Below are 21,611 nucleotides of genomic sequence, written 5' to 3' on the forward strand. Positions count from 1 at the left end.
GAAGAGAAGTCTTGAAAAAATTCAATTTTACCATCAACATCAATACAGTACATCAGGTAACACAAGGAACAATAAAAAAGAAATGAATTGGAAAACCATTTTATTAAATTGAAGTCATTAATGAAACAATGCAAAACAGCATTAAAAGCCAAATAATTTTTATGTGCTTCATTTAAAGAATTTATGTGTCTTATATCCATGAAGAAGGCTGAGAAGGAATGAAGGGGTTCAAAGATGATTAGTGGAGTTGCAACTAAAAGATGAGGGATGAGGGAAACTTGGTCCCCTAACCAAGTTAGAAAGTTGGGGCAATGGAAATGAATCTGCCAAGAGACTGACAATGGGAATAACACAATACTATGCTGGCTGGCTTAGGAAGTCTCAACAGGTTCTATTACTTAAAGCCACATACAATATTCCAGTGCTTTCTACATCTATCATTTGAAGACAGAAATGGGAGATAGCTCATTTTAAAATTAGTTTGTATAATAATCACCCAATGTACCTGCAAAATATTCCTGTGATAAACATGAAATATATGTTTACAAGGCATGTATTGCAACTGAAAGTATATTTTATCTAACAATAAACCTCTACTAAATTAAACATGAAAATTCCTTCCGACCATTGGGAAATAAGCCATCAATCTGAGAAACTCTGGTACACAGAGAAAGAAGGCTCAGGTCCCAAAACTGACTCTCAACAAGTTTTAATACTAATAAGTATTCAAGTCGTTCTTTGGAAATCAGGATTTAAGTCAGTAATTGGCAAAAAAAAAAAAAAATCAGTACTTGGTAAAACCTCATCATTAAAAATCCATTGTCACTAAAGTGTATATTCATTTCTGGTTATGAACTGAACACGATTCGAAGCTAAAACTCTACCCATGTCCTCACAGCAAATTTTAATCCTTATTTTCACTATCTCCAGTCAAATATGTCTGTGTAAGAACGGCTATATTAAAGAAGAAACCCTGTAATTTCATTCAAATAATGAGATACTTCAAACATCCCAGTTGGCCAACACACTTCTTGACTTATTAAGGAGGGTGGTAAGTACTGAACTATATCAGAACATTTTAATGCTAACTTAAAATATGTTTATTATTTTATAAAGTCACTGCAAAAAAAACCTTGTCAATTATCCAAAGTTCCTCCAAATTATGATCAAATTATACAACACTATTATTTCTGTTAAAGAGTAAGGCAAGCCTGAAAGCCTAAAGAAGCTATCATACATAGAATATACAGAAGCTAGCAATAGACACACCAGCCGCATATTACTCTTCGGTTTTGAAACATCTTGTATTAATATAAACTATGAGAAAGCTACATTAGTATGATACATTTGAAAATTAGGTTCAGAGTGTAAGTTAAATGAAAGCAGGGTCTGTGCCTGATTTTGCTTACGACTGAATGCTTAGCATGTGGTAGGTACTCAGAAAACATTTGCCTAATAAATGAATAATTTTCACAACCATGTATCTTTGGCCCAATTCCCTTAGTCCTCACGTGCATTATGCATTTCCGTTCATTCACTAAGAGCATCATATGTAATAACCAATTTGTATTAACTATGCCTTTTATTTTCTGTATTCTGATGCCTTAACATCTGGGACCTTGCTGACCCTAAATGGACTGACTCTCCCAGAGTTAATTTCTGGAGATAGTAAACAACCTACCAGGGAGCATGCCTTTCAGGTGTAAACCAACAGATCCAGAGCGCACACCCCCATGACCTCTTCTATAGGGCTCTCACACTTTTATAGGGTTCTCCAGGGGCCAAATATCCACTTACTCTACTTACCCAGGGCTAGGTACCAGATAACAAGGGCCACTCCCTATGTACTAGAGCCTGATGAAAACATTAAAATAGCCAGTCCTAGGCTTGCTCACCCTGCCTTGCCTGTTCCGGCCCATGGAAACCACAGTAGAGGCTCTTGTACATACTACCTCATTCCCTTTGCCTTCTGATTGACCCCTATATGTGGTGCTTGTTTCAAGGGATCTGTGAATACAACAAACTTCTTCCTTTCTGACAGTCATTTTCATGTCCACATGTTTTATAATACTTGATTAAAACAAATCGTTGTTAGAAAATGTTTCCATTCAAACTGTGGGCAAATGAAACATAACTCCACATCTGGAAAAACAAATGATCTCATATGAAAATGATGAGAGACTCCTCACCTATGAAGTTAGCAAAGATTTTTAAACTGGTCATTCTGAGTGTAATTTGGTATTAACTTTCTACTCTGGTAAGACATTTTGGTAACACTTAAACCAATATTGCAAAAATTAACTTGTGACAGAAAAAAAAAAAAAAAACTAGCCAAAATGCCTAACAAAACAGAATGATGTTAATAATATATATTAATCCATAACACATACTGTATCTTCTATGGAAATGTATAATATAGTGTTCAAAGAAAAATATAAAAAATATAATTCTACATTTATAACAAAATATGTATTTGCTTGTTCATATAACAAAGGCTAGAAGGCTAAACACTGAAATGCTGAATGAGTATCCTATGTAGTGAGTTCATGGGTGTTTAAATATTTTTATATGAAAATTTTAAATATTAAAAATAGACAGATTAAATTATGTACCTGTAAATCTAGGTGTAGCAAAGGCAAATAGTTCACCATATTAGCTTCAGATCTCTTTCTAAAAAAATAAAACATTACAAACACAGCTAAAAGCCCCACCTAACCCTCTCTCTTACTTTCCTCCCTATAATTTACTATAAAGCAATCATCTTCCATATATAGATTTTTAAAGTTTCTCCAGTAAATATATATTACTTTGGAATTAGGAAAACCATATTAAATTTATCTGGCATTGTATTGTAACATCTCTTCATACTGAACTGATGTTACTCTGTGTCACTATTTTATTTTTTAAAATGGTAGCATTTCCACTTAAACCCTGGCTTTAACTGGTAATACTTATTATATGGGTCCTGACATTCTACCAGAGGCTGCCAGGCATTATCAGGAATCCTTTGATGGAAATATATATATATATATATATATTTCTTTATAGAGAAACATTTAACCATTTAAAATTTATATTCTTTTACTAGTAACTAAAAATGGTAGATTTACAAAGTTACTGATTATAATGGTTTTTGCCTGGATGGCACTTAACAGCATCAAACCAGAAAGTAACTCCAATAATCCTGAACTAATTACGACTCTTGCCCCAGGGATTTACCAGTTAGGTAGACAGAAAAGTCCTTGAAGCAAGAAGTCCCATTCTGGGGGAATGACTTCGTTAACTTGAAGTAATTTCACTGTAGTTTACTTTAGTAATAAATATTGGGACATTAACATTTTAAACAACTGAATGCCAAGTTGTAATTACTACCCAGAAATTTTAATCAAAAAATAAATTTGACCATTCTCAAACTAATGTTACAATTACATTGAAAATGATTTGTGGTTTTATTAAGTTTCTTTAGACAAAAGAAATTGTCCAGGATCTCCAAATTCTAATTTGAATTCTAAAAGCACCCTTTAAATATAACCTAACCTTAAATAAAATGTTCCACCTATAGAATAACTTTGTCTTCCTTTGGTGCTTAATAAGGGAAGTTCTACATGTGAAGTAAACCCAATCGATGTTTGGAAATTTAAATCGACCCCTGTGGTCTCACAAATGAGAGCCAAGAATATCCTTCATTAGAGTGCAGCAGTTATCATCCAAGTGCATGGGCTCCTAGTGCTTGGGTGGACAAAGCTTTCTGGTTTCCCTGATGGGTTGGCCAGGTGATGGCCACTTTTAAAAAGAAAACCAAAAAGTTTATGGCTCTTGACTTTACAAACTGTACCTCTTATTTAAAATATTCCCACTACCAACCATTCCAGTTGCCCCTCATGATCTGTTCTTTTAATCCTAAACCCAGCAGGAGCTCATTTAACCAATTAGACCTCTAGATGTGCCTGGTAGTTCCATAGGCAGGTGGCACTCAATCCCTTCTCCTATCCACCATTCATGCTATTCAGCCCTTTGGTATTATAAAGTATCTGTCATTCATCCCGATACATATATGCTCTTTTACAGCCATTATCTATACATTATTTAGCTCAGAATCCCTAAGGCTTTCTAACAAGTTAAAGTACCAAGTAGAAAATTAATGAATAGACACAAGACATAAATGTAAACTTAAAGTTGATATAAGGAATAAAGGATCATGAAAATTGTCAGATCATGAAAAAACTCATTTTTTTATTTTACCATTTATCTCAGCATTTTAACTTCTAATGATTTAGACTAAGGACGGCCAAAGATTTAGTTCCAAAACATTCATTGCTCTGTTGCTTACAGCATATTTAAAATGACCTAAAATCCCAGTTATGAGAGTTTGAATAATTTTGATTAATCTACATAATTTAACCTAACACAGTCATAATTAATGAAGTACAAATGAATGGGGAAATGTTCAAGGTATATAAGTTAATTGTTTTTCTTTTTTTCTATCTAGAGATTAGAAGAATATATGCAAAAATGTTCACAGCAATTATCACTTGTATTAGCGTACAGTTATTTCTCATTGCCTTTTTAAAAATATATTTTTATTTCTATTTTTCCCACATAGACATTCATTCTATGATAAAATATGAATTATTAAAAATGATCAAATGAAGTTGTTTACTGATTAAAGTGATTCTTTTAGGCAGTTACTCTAGTGTTGCATTAAATGCATAAATGCTTTATCCAGAAAGCTTTATTCTTTGAAAGAAATACAATTATATTTTCAGTTTCAAAATAATGGTGTTGAGCATTTGCCATTTGTTGAATATACGCATTGAAGGAAGAAAGAAATTTGCAAGTCTCTAATTATGCAGACATATTTTCCATAAAATTGTTCTATTTTCCCATTATTTCATATTATAATATTAATTGTGAAGTCATTTGAAAAAGCATCAATTCTTTATATCTCTGCTTAACTATGAAAAAAAATGCCAAAAAGTGTCTCAAAATATCAGTACTGAGCAATGGCTACTAATAGTGGTAAATCAACATCTCCTGGTATTGTAAAGGCAATTAGCAGCTTATCCCTTCCCCTAGACAAATTAAAATGATGAATATTTCTCCCTGTTAAAGGAGAAAGTGAGTTGTTCTCCTACCAAATCTGCAAATGGCAGCAGAGGCTTCCTTTGAAACCAGCCTTTTGTTTTAACAAATGAAACTAATCTAGTGTCTTTGCTTGGATACCAATCATGGAAGATAATATCAGAGAGGCCTTTATCTACAATTGTGGTAACTTGCAAAGCTTCACAGACAGCTGAGTTCATTATGTTGGAGCTGCCAATCACATAGGCAGTCATTTATATTGCTTTTGAAATTTCATTGTTATGGTTCCTCATGGACATTTCTTTGCTCTTTCACAGAATGTTTAAACATTCCATTCTCTATCCCTACAAATGACATTCTAGAAGATCCCCATAAGATGTTCTTTGCCAAAACAGAGAAATAAGATGTTTTTCATTCCACTAATGTCCAAGATATGATTGCTCAAGCTATTCTCAAATTTTTGAAATCATTATCACTATTATCTTGAGAATTTTTTTTTTCTGCTTGCACTTATGAAAAACCGTAGGATACTGTAGCCTTCTACACACTATAAATTCATTACGGATTCTTATAACACCCACTGAGATAATTTACTGATGTCCAAGAAATCAATAAACACCCTTTAAACTGAATTGGAACTAGAAGCATTCTCAGCCTTGGAAAAATTTAAGCTGTAAATAAATATGACACAGCAAACAATGTGGAGGAATTGATGTGGGTTTTCAGTCCTTATAATCTAACCCCCACAATCCCTACACCAGAACTTTTCCTTGGGGTCCCCATTTCAAACAAAGGCAATAACCACCTACCCACTTGTTTGCAACAGGAAACTCGCAGTCATCTTTGACTTCTTCCCTCTCTGAATTTAAAGCTTTTAAATGATCACTACATTTTGTTATTCCTACCTCCAAATTATTGCTGGACATCTCTCTATTCTCACTACTATACCGGTTTAGGCCATCAACGACATTTACCCTTGGTGGAAAACACCACACCCTGCAGCCTCCAACCTCCTGCCCACTCCAATTCTTCTGCCATAGAACAGCCAGGGTAATCTCTCAAAATAAAATCAATTCACTTTCCACTTATGTTCAATGGCACCCAGTTGCCCTGTGAGATAAATTCTATGCTGCCGTGTAACTCTTCCAACCATATCAAATTTCTCACTTTCAGTTCCTGGAAAGCATCATGCTTTCTCTTAGTTCTCTGCAGTGACAGACTTTAATCTTTCTGTCAGAAAAAGTCCATTTTCCCACTAGTTTCCTTTTTCCCCAGCTAACTTCAGCTCATCATTCAGGTCTCTGCTTAAAAATCACTTCACTCAGAAAGACTGCTCTGACCTCCTAAAACTATTTTCCGAAGGCCTCTTCTGTGTTCTGCTGTGCATTCTTCCATCCTACATCCTACTTTTCAACTGCATCCTAACTGCTTATTGACTTGCCTCTATTTACCCTTATGGGGTAACATCGAGAACAGGAGTATGACATTTGTTCAACATTTGTTTAAAAGAGGGGGATGGATTCAAGATTTAATAGCCAAAATTATTCATATACATTTCATTACAACTCCAATTTATTGCCAGATGGTTAGAACTGCCTAACTTTCTTCCAGCTCAGGGCTTTAAACTCCCCTTATCTTGAGTACTTTAAATAATGTCATCATTCCAAAGACATCACACTTCTTTTATATTGTTCCAATTTCTCCCCCCTCTCCTTTCAGAGGCTGAGATTTTTCCGCCTTTTGTACAAATAACATCCATTTCTCTCTCACAAGCAAGTTTCCTATTTGTTTTATAGCTGACTCCTTCCAGTGCCAGAACACCAAGGATATTAAACTTAATAACAGACTCCTAGGACCCTTCTCCATAATGGCCTTTATTGGAATAGCTCTTTCCTATATCCCTTCCACAAATGCATCCATGTGAATAGAGAGCATTAGTTCAAATGAAAACCCTCACTTGCTCAGCACCAGGCTGAAGCAGCTATACAGCCTTCCATCATTTCCAAAGTTTCTGAAAAATAAAGTCGTGTGATTTTTCTTTTCCCACACTTCTCTATTCTCTGCCATGTATTCAAGCCCTCTTCTTTCCTTGACTCTTTCAGAGCATACATAATACTAATGGGTCTGAAGGAAAAGCTTAAAGCAGCATCATTTATCAAGAGTCAGTATTTCTTGAAGTCCTACTAAGTCTTAGGTGTGGAGCTAGGCAGGTCTAGGTAATACAAAAAGGAAATGATAAGCCTCCTAAAAATCTTCCTTATTGGAGGGGGGGGAGGGGCGGTGAGCCAGATTCATAAACAGATAATTCCAAGCCATGTGGCATTTTAAATTCAAGGTTTGAGCAATTCTATGGAAGCATGGAGAATGGAGTGATTCTGCTCAGGAAAAATTAGGAAGGGAATTGTGAGAGGTAGGAAGGCTTCCAAAAGGAGGCAGCACATACCTATGTGCTCTGAAAACATGTATGAGTAAATAGATTCCTTATTTTTTCATTTTCTTCTGTTGTCAGATAAAAAAAAAACTAACGAATTTTCAGCATTTGCCTTCAGGCTGAAATATAATTTCATAAATTACCCCAGTTTCAACAGACACCTCACCACTAATCTGGCTCTGGGGGAGGGAAGCACAGGATGTAGCTATTGACAAGTCTGAGCACAAGGAAACCAGCTCACAGCATGTTCTAGTGATATCTCTGTTGCTGGGTGAGCACCTAGGAGAGGTATGTATATTCTTGTTAAGGAGGCCCTTCAGCTTGTTTCTCTGCATCTAGAAAATTGGGTCCAGTAAAGAATATTACTTAAAAAAAAACTGTATCTAAAAAAAAAAGATATCTCCTTTGCAAACCACAAGGCAGTTTTATAGAACACATAAAATTTCTTTAATATCTCATTTGGTTAGATACTCAGTTTTTCTGTGGGGTAGCTGGGGCAGAATTTATTATCCCCATTTTATAGATGAGTTGCTGAGGCTCAATAAGAGTCAAGGATTTATCAAACCTAGAGAAGTCTTGTAAAAGCAGGGCTTGAACCATCTAGCTACAAAGACTGTCCATATGTTCCTCATTTCTAGACTTGGCAAGGTAGAAAGCTATATTTTTACCTTTAACACAACATTCATATACATATACACCATTCATGTTTACATTCGCTTAACAACAAACTCTTTTCTCTTTAATGCCTCTAAACAATAGCTTGTCTCATAGATCATAATGCCTGAAGCAATTTATTTGCTGGCCAATACTGGGTAATTAGACAAATTATAAATTCATAGTGTTCAAATGTGCTTCAATCAATAAACACTATTTTTATTCATCTGTTCATTCATTCATTCATTCATTTATCCCTTGCCTATTCTCCTGTGCACATATAGGAGAGCATTTGTGCCAGGCACTGGGCAAAGATATACGAATGAATCGAAGTCCTCACTCTTGAGGAACTCCTAATTAAGTAAAAGATATAAAGAAAAGCACATAGTTATAAATGCAACTTTATGGACCTAGATAAAGTGTCATAGGAGAAGACTCAACACAAAGGTAACAGTTGAACAGAATTTTGAAGGCATTTTTCAGATGAATAAAGGATAAAGGCATTCGAGGCTGAAACAAGAGTATGCATAAAGATAACGGAGTCTAAATGTGTCTGGACTGTTAGCCAAGTGTGAGAAGCATGGTATTTTGAATGCTAAATCTAAGAATTAATCATTTTAAATATTTTCCATAAGAGAAAATAAATTATGTAACCCACTACTACAGCATTCAAGCCCAAAATAGATCAGCACATAGCTGCTGTTTAAATCGTTCAAACTAGTCAAATGACTTTCTTCCTTAATGAAGATTGCCTTGGCATTTCCTCCAGAGCTCTTGTCTCTTTCACAAATAACACATTTACCTTACTCTATTTCTGTAGCAAGAAGCAGCTACCAACTTATTCCAAGAGCTAGATGCTTGTGGTTTTAAAGAAAAAATTAAAGGTATTTCAAATTAGTTCTCACTACTCAGGGGATGTTCATATGTTAAGACCTCCAGGTTGTTGATAAAGACAGGCATCATTCAGAGTATAAAAAATAATGTATAAAATTACTTTGTCAAAATTTGATTATACCTTCACTTTTTCTAAGCTAACTTTCTAGAAATTTATTTATTTATTATTTTTTTAAAGATTTTATTTATTTATTTGACAGAGAGAGACAGAGCGCACAAGCAGGGAGAGCAACAGGCAGAGGGAGAGGGAGAAGCAGACTCCCTGCTGAGTAGGGAGCCCGATGTGGGACTTGATCCTAGGACCCCGGGATCATGACCTGAGCCGAAGGCACATGCTTATCTGACTGAGCCACCCAGGTGCCCCTAGAAATTTATTTTCACTAAAATTCTAGAGGAGTTGCTATTTGTAATGAAAATATTTTTGAAAAACAGAAATACAGGGACATTTCTAAATTTAAAAAAAATGTGGTTCTTTAATAGATTTTTTCTACCATAGATTATTTCAGAGATAACCTTATCAAAATCTTGCCACATACTTTTCTCTCCATTTTCAAAACCTCACATTATTTTTGTTTCATGTATAGCCAAAGCCTTGATTAAAGTTTTATTTTGTGTTTTATTTTAATAAAGAAATAGTGTTATAAAGGGAATATTTATGATGAGCTGTAAGTTTTTCTTGAGGTCCTCATAATGATAAAATAACAAAGTGCTCAGGCATATTCATTCCTTCAATCCTACTTTTGTCATATTATCTTTCGTCCTTGTCACTCTTCCAGACAAGACAAGGGAAATCATAGCTTGTGGAAGAAAAATATTTGTATTGCAATTCTTTTGAATTTACATTACAAAGGGAGGAGGATTTAAAAACAATGGGAAGTATGGAATGCGAGGGATAAGATTACATTGTTTAAATTTAGGTCATACTTGTTATTTTATGTCATACTTTAGGTCATTTTGTTATTTGAACTGTATCATGTCACGTGAACTATACTGCATAACACAGCTGAACTTAATGTCAATGGGGGTTAGGATAAGGTGTGAATTTTTGATCCATGGTGTGGTATGGTTTGAGTGAAAAAATTAATATTCCTATTGAGACACCTTTCAGAGATTTTTAGAAGAAATGAATGCCCAAACTGCTGGTCCCTGGATACACAGAAGCAGAGGAAGCTGGGAATCAGTACAGCTTGACTCTTAATTGACCATATCACAACGGGTTAATAGAGAGAAAAGAAAACAGATGTATATATTGGTGGAAGAAAGTTATTGATGTCTGTCTCATTTTACCATTTTTGCTTTGGCCAACAGGTGAAGGCACATGAGAATTTTATATTAATTACATTGCCTTTGTGGCTTTTTTTCACCCCCAGCTGCAGAGGCAGGCACTGCAAATTTGATTGGGATCAGTCCCACTCACTCACTGAGCATGTTATGCTAATGGTGGATTTCTTAGTCCCAACAAGCCGGAACAGAGGCTCTAGTTTCTCTAGCATTTCCTGTTTGCTTGTGATTAGTGAACATGTGCTGGTCATTCTTTCTGCTTTAAAGTATGTGTGTGTTTTAATTTCCTCTGACTGGGTTCCTAGGTACGATTGCATCTTCTCTGGAATCTTGCTGTTAGTATGGGTACATTAGATCTGCCTGGCTCTAATAAGTGATCTTTGTTTCTCATTTAGCTATTTTTTTCTTGTCTGTACATTCCTGTTGGGAAATACTTAGCTAGGATATAAAGGGCGTGACAGGTCTAGACATGAGAACTTCACAATGACTTCTGCTTCCAAAAACATGGAAGACTAGAAGTCCAGAGAAACCAAACTGGCCAAGCACAACAACAACAAAAACACCTGCTACCCGTTAAGAAAAAACTGACAAATTTGACTATATTAAAAAAAAAAAACCTTCGGTTAACCTCATAGAAATTAAAATCACTAGCCATAAACTGGGTAAAAATATTTTCAATACCTATAAACAACAAAGAGTAGTAGACAGAATATACAAAGAATACCTTAAAATCAATAAGGGATCAAAAAATTTAAAAATTAACAAGATTATAAACAAGCTTTTAAGAATATTGATGGCCAACAAATAATTGATGCTTAAACTCATTAACAAGATGACTGTATAGAATATTGATACATAAATATCAACTGCATTTTTATACAGTACTGATAATCAGCAAAATATAAAAATGTTTCCATGTTACACTATTTTAAAGCCTGAAAATACCACTGTTGGTGACAGTGTTGGAGCAATGGGAACTTTTTGGGCAGTAATACACTGGCAAAACAACTTTGGAAAAACACTGAGCTTTATCTTGCAAAAAAAAAATTGAACTTGCTCAGTAATTTCACCCCTTGGTATATTCCATAGACTAGTGCTTTTCAAACTTTAATAGCCACAGAAGGATATAATAAGATGTAGATTCTGATTCAGTGGATCTAGGCTGGGGTATTTTTAATAAGCTCCAGGTGATGCTGTTGTTGCTGGTCCGTGGACCACACACTTTCAGTACCAAGCCGCAGAGAATCTCTTAAACCTTAACAACAGGAGTTTTGTAAAAGAATGTTCACAGCAGCTCTATTTACAATAAGTGATATTTGAAGACAACCTAAATATCCATATTTGGTAGCAGAAATAAATACTTCATAATACAGTTACACGATAAAACACTATGCAGCAGTGAAAATGAACTAGTATGGGTAAATATTAGAAACATAATATTGAGCAAAAATATACATCCTGGAAGAATACATACAAAATAGTTCCAGTTATGTAAAAGATCAAAGGCAAGCAAATAAACAAGTATGTGCTAAAACCATCAAAGGAAGGAAGAAATGACTCACAAAATTTAGGATCGCACTCAACTCTGGCAGCAAGATGGTCAAGACAACGCAATTAAGAAAAGGCACACAGGGACTCCTGGGTGGCTCAGTTGGTTAAACATCCAACTCTTGGTTTTGGCTCAGGTCATGAGACTGAGCCCCACATTGGGCTCTGCACTCAATATGTAGTCTGCTTGTCCCCTCCCTCCCCCTTGGCACAAGCGCAGCCTCGCTCTCTCCCTCTCTCTCTCAATCCCTCTAAAATAAATAAATATATAAAAAAAGAAAAGGCACACAGGTGCTCTTAAGGCAAAATCAGTACCCAGTTTTTAAAAAGCATGTTGGGTAGAAGGATGTTTGTTTTTTCTTTAAATGGCACTTTATCATGCCAATGCTGGTTTTCACAATAAAAATAAGTCTTCTATACTATTGCCCTAATTAAATATAAATTAATATAATGTAAATGTAATACAAAAGAGGAAAAGGAGGTTAACAAAATAACAACAACAACAGAAAGTGAGAATCAAAATGCATGAACTGGGGAGCCTCAGTGGCTCAGTAGGTTGTCCACTTTCTGCTCAGGTCATGATCCCAGGGTCCCGGGTAGATCCCCGACATTGGGCTCTCTTCTCAGCAGGGAGTCTGCTTGTCCCTCTCCCTCTGCTCCCCACCCCCGTTTGTGCTCTCTCTCTCTCCCTCATCTCAAATATATAAAATCTTAAAAAACAAAACAAAACAAAATGCATGGACTATATAATGACTGATAAAATTTGAAGGCAAAACCTATAAAGAGAATTCAGAAAAGATCATTCTGCCAAAGTGATATGATCAAATTTACAGCTCTCTGGCATTCTAATTTGATCTAAAAATAGACTTTAAATATAAGAGGAGTGCATCGTTAACAGCGTATCCCTTAAATATCTTCTATAAGACTTTCGGTAGAACCCACAAATGATACATTGACGGTACTCCCGGAGTAAGAGTTTAAATTGCAATAATGATTTTGCTGATTAAGGTCATTTATGTAAGTTCTGGAAACCTGGTGAATAGAGACAGACTGTATATTGTTGAAATTAAAGAGTGCTCTCATTCAATACTCTTATCAAAATAAAAGTATACTTCATCTCCTCATGGAGTTGGGCCCAAGGACAACTGATAAGAGATTTCTTCAGGAAACTGTCTTAGTTACTCCCCAGCACTGAACCAGCATTTCACTGTAAATCCCCAACACAGATTATAGCAGAGACAATTTTAACCTAAAAAAAACCCCCCAAAAAAACAAAAAAAACAAACGCACTCAAAGCAGGCATTACCAGCTATCCTCCAAGACTAAAGGAATCTTTGGCAGTGATCCAGCAGAGTGTCAAATTTAAAGCAACAGGGACTCCTGAAGGTCAAGCCAGAATGACCTCACTGCAAAATGTGCCCTTGGGGGGTGCCTGGGTAGCTCAGATGGTTAAGCGTCTGCCTTCGGCTCAGGTCGTGATCCCAGGGTCCTGGGATCGAGCCCCGCATCGGGCTCCCTGCTCAGCGGGGAGCCTGCTTCTCCCTCTCCCCCTACTGTTCCCCCTGCTTGTGCTCTCTCGCTCTCTCTATCAAATAAATAAATAAAATCTTTAAAAAAAAAATGTGCCCTTGGCACCTGAAACATTTAACGCACTGCAGAGAATTATTGACACTGAATTTTGTATGTTGGAGATATTAAGGATGATTTTTTTTTCTATTTTAATAGTTAATTTGAAATTCATCCTGCTGACAAATGCTGGGTGGCAGGGTTTTTTTATTTTAAGGCCAATTCTGACTTTGTAAGGCTATGCAAAATGATATCTTTTGTAAGTAAACAAAGTCATATAGATGGGTGCTTAATAGAGGGTAGAGACCAGGAGTTCAGCTTCTGTCTCATTCAAAAGGAACTGAAAAATTGTCATATAAAAAGATATGGATGTTTTAGCAAATATCCATATGATGCTGTAAGAAATTACCAGTTTCTGGGGGAATTTTTGAGCTATATGTAGAGTTGCCAAATGTAGCAAATAAAAATATAGAATGTCCAACTTATCAGTATATGTCCCAAGTATCAAATATTACACAGGACACACATTAAATGTTAAATGTTATTTGCTGTTTATCTGACATTCAAATTTGACAGGCAGTCGCATTTTAGAGGAGAGAGGACTGGAATCCCTTTCTATATGGAGTAATCATAAAGCTTAGTGATTTTAGAACTAAGGGGCTCAATGTTGGAAAAACCTGTGCAACTATTTTAGGGGCCAGAGAGCAACAAGAAGGTTAATCAGAGAAGATAAACATGAGCCTGAACAATTTTTACTAGATTTTAGTGTTTCTCAACCTTTAACATACACCAGAAACGCCAGAGATCTCGTTAGAATGTAGATTCTCTTACAGTGGTGTCTTCCTTAGGGCTGTTATAATAAAGCACCATAGACTGAGGAGCAGTGGGGGCTTACAAACAACAGACATTTACTTCTCACAGTTGTAGAGGCTTGAAGTCTGAGATCAGGATGCCAGCAGGGTCCGGTTCTGGTGCGAACCCTCTTCCAGGTCGTGAACTACCAACTTCTTGTTATATCTTCACATGACAGACAGAAAGTGTGAAATCTCACTGGGTTCCTTTTATAAAGGCACCAATCTCAGTCATGAGAGCTCCATTCTCATGACTTAATTATCTCCCCAAGGTCCTGTCTCCCAATATGATCATTTTGGGGGGTCAGGATTTCAACATATGAATTTTGAGGGCACACAAACATTCAGTTCCAAAACAGTGGGTCTGGAATGAAGGCTGAAACTGCATTACTAACAAGCACAGAGGATGACATACTGTCAGTACTTGGCAACATGGAGTAGAAAAGGGTTACAACAGTGCTTCTCAGCTTTAGTGCCCATTGGAAACATCTGAAGGCTTTTTAAACACAGATCCCTGGGCACTGCCCTCAAGAGTTCGTTTCTGAGTTGCCAGGTGATGTTCATTTGGCTGCTTGGGCCCACACTGCAGGAACCACAGGATGATGACTTTACCTGAACAGCTGATCACTAAATGTCTAAGCTAGTTATGTACCATATTGAAAAAGTAAAACAAATTACACATAATTAAAAGGAAATGACTCCTTTTAAAAATAAATTACAAAAAAGATTAAAGGGAAACTTTAGTTCCTAGACTGTAAAGCCTAAAACCAGTGCCAATAGTAGTATGATCTATTGCCTTTAAGACTTCATCTCAATTACCTGTGAATTTGACTGCCTGAATCCAGAGGAGCCTGATCTAGTTCCTTTAATCAAGAGTTAAGTGAGGAAATCTGGTTACTGATCCTCCATTCAAATTTAACAGTCTTGTATTACTGTTATTATTTTTGGCTTAAATCTCTTTCTTCATGTAGTGATCATATTATAATGCTTAATAATGTTAGAATTAAGGGGTACAAGGTTGGAAAAACCTGTACACCCATTACAGGGGTCAGAGGGAAACAAGAAGGACAACAAGAGATAAAAAAAAAAAATGAGATGGAATAATTCTTTCAAACTTAAACATGCACAAGAATCTCCAGATATCTTGTTAAAATGCAGACTCTTAAATACAGAGTACAAACTGGTGGTTGCCAGAGGGGAGGTGGGTGGGGGGTGGGAGAAATAGATGAAGGGGATTATAATATTATAATAACACTGTATGGTGACATATGGTGACTACACTTAGAATGGTAAACACTGAGTAATGGATAGAATTGTTGAATCAGTTTTGTACACCTGAAACTCTACATGTAACATTGTGTATTTATTACACTTCATTAAAAACTAAAAATAAAAGGCAGATTCTGATACAGTGGTGTCTTATTTAGGGCTATTATAATAAAGTACCATAGACCGGTATTTCAAGCAAGCCTTAAGTAATTGTGTGTCACATGAAGAGCAAGAGTGAAACTTTCTGTTCTGGCATGGCCATGAGCCCTGAAGTGGTATCTTGCTCTCCTGTAAGGTTGGCCTGGTTCTTTTCTCAGGGATGAGGATGTTCTATTCTATTAGTACAGGTTTTCTAACAGGAAGCATTTTTTATTTTCTCACCCAAACACTTCCACAGGGAGCTAATATGTGTCAGGGTTTGGCCTCATAGAGTTGGGATGGTGGAGATTCTGATTACAATGGAACCACCAACTTCAGGACACAAGGGGGGACAGTGGCTGGGTTTCTTATAAAGAGACAGGGAAAAAAAAATGAGGCAAACACTTTTAACAGGTTAAAATGTGTCACAAATAAGGTTGAATCTCTTCACTGGAAATTAACTACTACTTCTGGAGGCCATGTCCAAAGCACTGTGGCAGAATTGAAATATTCCCACCCACTATTCCCAGCTGATAGTCCCAAGTGACCACATGACTTCCAGGGAGCCTCCGGATCACTCAGTTACAATGGGTGGCCTTATGTCCGATCTGTCACCAGAACCACTGTATCCATTCCCACCTTTTCTGTTTCAGGGTCAGGACTGGCCTACTGGTCTTCCTTACCTTCTCTGCAACCTACTTTCCTTCTTGTGGCCATGCTAGTTTAGCCCAATAAATATAGAACTTGAAAGAGGATTGACTCCTTTAGGAAGGCCACGGACCCCCCATGCAAATCAATCTACTTTATCTCCACAGAGCAGAGCTTGGTAAAAGATGCTGAGATAGCATTAGCCAAGTCACTGCAAAAGCATTTTGAAATTTGTCATTTAAATATAGCACAATGTAAAAACATAAATCTTCAGGCACTGCACTGCTCAATAACATCTAGAGGACCAGGATCAGATTTAATCTATTAAAAAATAGTAAAGCAAATTTGTGCCCTTTGCATATGGTTTTAAAGTTAGTAAGAACAGGACATAGTTATGCCAACAAATTGGACATGCTAGAATAAATGGATAAATTCCTAAAAATATAAAACTTCCAAAACTAAATCAGGAAGAAATAGAAAATCTGAACAGACCAATTACCAGCAATGAAATTGAATCAATAATCAAAAACTCCCAACAAAAAAAGTCAGGACCAGATGCCTTCACAGGCAAATTCTACCAAACATTTAAAGAAGAGTTAATACTGGGGTGCCTGGCTGGCTCAGTCAGAGGAGCATGCAAGTCTTGACCTCAGGGTTATGACTTCAAGCTCCACATTGGGTGTAAAGGTTACTTAAATAAATTACACTTAAAAAAAAAAAAAAGAAGAGTTAATACCTATTCTTCTCAAACGATTCCAAAAAGTAGAAGAGAACTGGCAAATTCATTCTATGAGGCCTGCATTACCAATACCAAAACCAGATAAAAACACTACAAAAAAAGAGAACTACAGACCAATATCTTTGATAAACATAGATGCAGGAATCTTCAAAAAGTTATTAGCAAATAGAATCCAACACTACATTAAAAAATTTATTGATCAAGTGGCCTTTATTCCTGGGATGCAAGGGTGGTCCAATGTTCACAAATGAATCAATGTGATATATCACATCAAGAGAAAGGATAAAAACCATATGATCATTTCAATAGATACAGAAAAAGCATTTGACAAGAACAACATCCATTCATGATAAAAATCCTCAACAAAGTAGGTTTAGAGAGAACATACCTCAACACAATAAAGGCCATATATGAAAAAAGCACAGATGAGAGATGTCCCCTCTCACCACTATTATTCAACATAGTACTGGAAGTCCTAGCCACAGACATTAGACAAGAAAAAGAAATATAGGCATCAAATTTGGGAAAGAAGAAGTAAAATGATGAAATGATACTATATAGAAAACAAAAAGACTCCATAAAAAACTACAAGAACTGATAAATCAATTCAGTAAGATTGCAGTATACAAAATCAATATAGGGAGGGGGGTGGGAGGGATGGGGTGGCTGGGTGATAGACACTGGGGTGGGTATGTGCTATGGTGAGTGCTGTGAATTGTGCAAGACTGTTGAATCACAGATCTGTACTTCTGAAACAAATAATGCAAGATATGTTAAGAAAAAAGAAAAAGAAGAAGATAGCAGGAGGGGAAGAATGAAGGGGAGTAAGTCGGAGGGGGAGACGAACCATGAGAGACGATGGACTCTGAAAAACAAACTGAGGGTTCTAGAGGGGAGGGGGGTGGGGGGATGGGTTAGCCTGGCGATGGGTATTAAGGAGGGCACGTTCTGCGTGGAGCACTGGGTGTTATGCACAAACAATGAATCATGGAACACTACATCAAGAACTAATGATGTAATGTATGGTGATTAACATAACAATAAAAAATTAAAAAAATCAATATAGGGAAATCTGCTGCATTTCTATACACTAATAATGAGGTAGCAGAAAGAAAATTAAGAAAATAATCCCATTTGTAATTGCACCAATAATAATAAGATATCTAGAAATAAACATAATCCAGAAGATGAAAGACCTGCACTCTGAAAACTATAAAACATTTATGAAAGAAATTGAAGATGACACAAAGGGAAAGGTATTCCATGCTAATGGATTGGAAGAACAAATATTGTTAAAATGTCCATATTACCCAAAGCAATCTATAGATTTAATGCAATGTCTATGAAAATACCAACATTTTTCACAGAACTAGAAGAAATAATCCTAAAATTTGTATGGAACCACAAAAGATCCCAAATAACCAAAGCAATCTTGAAAAGAAGAACAAAACTGGAGGCATCACAATCTCAGATTTCAAGATATACTACAAAGTGGTAGTAATCAAAACAGTGTAGTACTGGTACAAAAATAGACACAGATCTGTGTAACAGAATAGAGAGCCCAGAACAAACTGACATTTATATGGTCAACTAATCTTTGACAAAGGAGGCAAGAATATACAATGGGAAAAATATTGTCTCTTCAACAAATGGTATTGGGAAAACGGGACAGCTACATGTACAAGAATGAAACTGGACTACTTTCTTACACCATACACAAAAATAAATTCAAATAGATGAAAGACCTAAATGTGAGACTTGAAGCCATAAAAATCCTAGAAGAGAATATAGGGAGTAATTTCTCTGACATTGGTTATAGCAACATTTTTCTAGCTATGTCACCTGAGGCAAGGGAAACAAAAGCAAAAATAAACTATTGGGACTATATCAAAATAAAAAGCTTCTGCACCACAAAGGAAACAATTAACAAAACTCAAGGCAACTTACTGAGTGGGAGAAGATATTTGCAAATGACATATCCAATAAAGGGTTAATATCCAAAATATATAAAGAACTTATACCAAAAAATCCAATTAAAATTGAGCGGAAGACATGAGCAGACATTTCTTCAAAGAAGACATACAGATGGCCAACAGACACATGAAAAGATGCTCAGCATCACTCATCATCAGGGAAATGCAAATCAAAACCACAGTGAGATGTCACCTCACACCCATCAGAATGCCTAAAGTCAAAAACACAAGAAACAACAAGTGTTGTTGAGGATGTGGAGAAAAAGGAACTCTCATGCACTGTTGGTGGGAATGCAAACTGGTGCAGTCACTGTGGAAAACAGTATGGAGGTTCCTCAAAAAATTAAAAATAGAATTACCATATGATCCAGTAATTGCACTACTGGGTATTTACTTAAAGAATATGAAAAACTAATCCAAAAAGATATATCTACCCCTATGTTTATTGCAGCATTATTTACAACAGCCATATTTTGGAAGAAGCCCAAGTGTCCATCAAAAGAGGAATAGATAAGATGGGGTATATACATATGTGTATATATACATATATGTGTATATCTACATATATGCAATGGAATATTACTCAGCCATAAAAAAGAATAAAATCTTGTCATTTGCTAAAACGTAGATGGAGTTAGTATAATGCTAAGTGAAATAAGTCAGAGAAAGACAAATACTATATGATTTCGCTCATATGTGGAATTTAAGGAACTAAACAAAGAAAAAAGAGACAAGCCAAATAACCAACTCTTAACTATAGAGAACAAAGTGATGGTTACCAGAGGGGAGTGGGTGGGAGGATGAGTGAAAAAGGTGATGGGGAGTACAGTTATTAAAAATATATATATATATATATTATGTATATATATATAAGAGTACACTTCTTGTAATGAGCACTGAGTAACGTATAGAATTGCTGAGTCACTATATTATATACCTGAAACTAATATAACACTGTATGTTAACTATACTGGCAATCAAAACAAAACAAAACAAAGAAAAAGACATAGTTGAGAATAAAATAAAGAATAAAGTATCTAATAACAATAATGTGATAAATAACAAAAATATTAAAGAGAGAATAACTAAAAAAGACCTAGAAAATGTTTCCTAAATGAGCACCAAAAAGCAGAAAAAGAAATCAATGAATCTGATTACATAAAAATAAAGGCTTTCTCACTGGAAGGATGAAGGAGAAATTAATAAAAAGTAAGGGAGACAAGTTGGGTTGAAGGAAATTCGTTTGGATCAAGATTTCTCCATATTGACAAATGGGGATTAAGAGGCACAGACTTCCAGGTACAAAATAGGTAAGTCACAGAGATGAAAAGTACTGCATAGGGAATGTAGTCAATAAGATTGTGAAAATGTTGTTTGGTGACAGATGATGACTACACTTATCATGATGAGCACTGAGTAATATATAGAATTGTTGAATCACTATGTTGTACATCTGAAAATAATATAACAGTGTAGGTTAATTATACTTAAATTAAAAATATGTAAAATAAAGAAAAGATTTCTGCATATTGACCTCATTATATTGTTTCTATTTTTGAAGTATGTGCATGTATTACATATTCAAAATAAACATTTAAAAATTAAAAACAAATTTTAATGAAAAAGCCATGTACAAAGTTAAAAGGCACTTGGGAAAATATGCTTGCTGGATTCTGCAAAACTATCTGACAAAATTCTGTGACCCAGAAACTTTGCTCCTGGACATAAATCCCCCTCCTCATTCTTATATAAGTCCATAAGAACATGTATGTTGCTAGTACCTAGAACAGTGCTTGGCACACAGTGAATATTTGATATTATTTATTGAGGAAACTAAAAAGTAAATGGTGGCAGTGAGTTGGAGCTACTTTGGATAACCATCCCAAAGAGGATGAAGAGTTGAAATACAGAGGATTCCCACCATTGAGGGCTTTGCAGCACATAGATGTACACATAGAAACCAGGAATTGGTGTTAAAATCATAAGTTTGTGTTATAAAGAGAAGAAAAAGGGGCACCTGGGTGGTGCAGCAGTCAGTTAAGGGTCTGACTCTTAGTTTCTCATCAGGTAGTGATGTCAGAGTAGTGAGATAGAGCCCTGTGTTGGGCTCCACACTCAGCACAGAGTCTGCTTGGGATTCTCTCTCCCTCTCCCTCTGCCTCTCATGCTCGTGCTCTTGATCTCTCTCTAAAATAAATAAATAAATCTTTAAAAATAAAAGAGAAGAAAAATATGGACATGTAACTCAACACTATGCTAATGAAAAATAAATTGACCCCAAACAAAGTACATTTTCAAGCAAAACATTCAAATAAAATACACAAATTAAAGAAATTAAAATGGTTGCCTATGATGGGGGTTAAGGGAATAAATAGGTGGATAGATGATGGATAGATAGATAGACAGATAGATAGATGATAGATAGATAGATAGATGATAGATAGATAGGCCGTAGTCACACTTTAGTCACCAAAAAGTGTGATTAATTGAGTCTTCTTGACCCAAAGTTTAGGGGGGGATCTGACTGTGACACATTA

At 35.7% G+C, this 21,611-nt stretch overlaps 1 protein-coding gene across 2 annotated transcripts in view; it reads right to left on the reverse strand.

Annotated features, from left to right (window-relative positions):
• Nucleotides 1–21,611, reverse strand: part of GALNT13 (polypeptide N-acetylgalactosaminyltransferase 13) — a 458,838-nt gene that overhangs the window by 119,231 nt on the left and 317,996 nt on the right. The gene's annotated exons all lie outside the window — the stretch shown is intronic.

This window comes from Eumetopias jubatus, unplaced genomic scaffold, assembly GCF_037043125.1.
Source record: "Eumetopias jubatus isolate StellerSeaLion01/CBP00866 unplaced genomic scaffold, mEumJub1_p1.0 scaffold_3, whole genome shotgun sequence".
Classification (NCBI taxonomy): domain Eukaryota; kingdom Metazoa; phylum Chordata; class Mammalia; order Carnivora; family Otariidae; genus Eumetopias; species Eumetopias jubatus.